We start from the raw sequence: 747 nt of genomic DNA on the forward strand, positions 1-747 counted from the left end.
ATAAAAGAGTTAGTGAATTTAATTACTGAGGTTCAGTAATTCAAGCTGTATCAAGAGAAGATGCCTGTAACTTAACCATCACAGGCCTGTACGAACTTGTAAGAACGACACATGCACATACTGGGAACCAGCAGGACTGGAGAAACCTGCTGCTGGTTCCCAGGTCAAAGACATGAAGTGTCGTGACAGAAGATTCATGGCATGTTCTTGTATTCTTGCCAACAAACCAACGAGTGTTCCTTCATCGTGTGCCAGGATTTTCCTTATATTTTGTGTAAATTAAATCAGTTTTAGGGATATAAACAGTTTATTATCTCCAACAGAATCAACAGAAATATTGAAGGTGCTGTTCCAAAAGAAAATTTAAACAACAGTCAAATGTTAATATTAAAATATTCCTTCTACATCATAGTCTGCATTTACACTCTGCCCCTCCAAGATTAGTTTCACCTGCCCCTCATTATCCCTCCCCCTCTGGTGTATTTAGTCTGTTTTCTTCTCTCAGTGTCAGTTTGTGTCTGTTTCAAGTGTTTCAGCAGTTTTCATAGTGTTTTAGTGTCTTCGTCTTCTCCCTGCTGGACTCTTCTGCCTTTTCCTCTGACTGATTACCTGGGAATCAACCTTTTCTTTAGTAAAAGTAAAAGTCTGTTTGTGAATCGAGGATCTGTGGTTTCTCCTGTCGTCTATTTCATTGTGTCGTCATCTTCTTTATTTATTTTCTTTTTCAGATCTCGAAGGTCGTCATTG

This window comes from Seriola lalandi, unplaced genomic scaffold (assembly GCF_002814215.2).
Source record: "Seriola lalandi dorsalis isolate HSWRI2012SDOR001 ecotype SW California unplaced genomic scaffold, Sedor1 jcf7180002055009, whole genome shotgun sequence".
Classification (NCBI taxonomy): domain Eukaryota; kingdom Metazoa; phylum Chordata; class Actinopteri; order Carangiformes; family Carangidae; genus Seriola; species Seriola lalandi.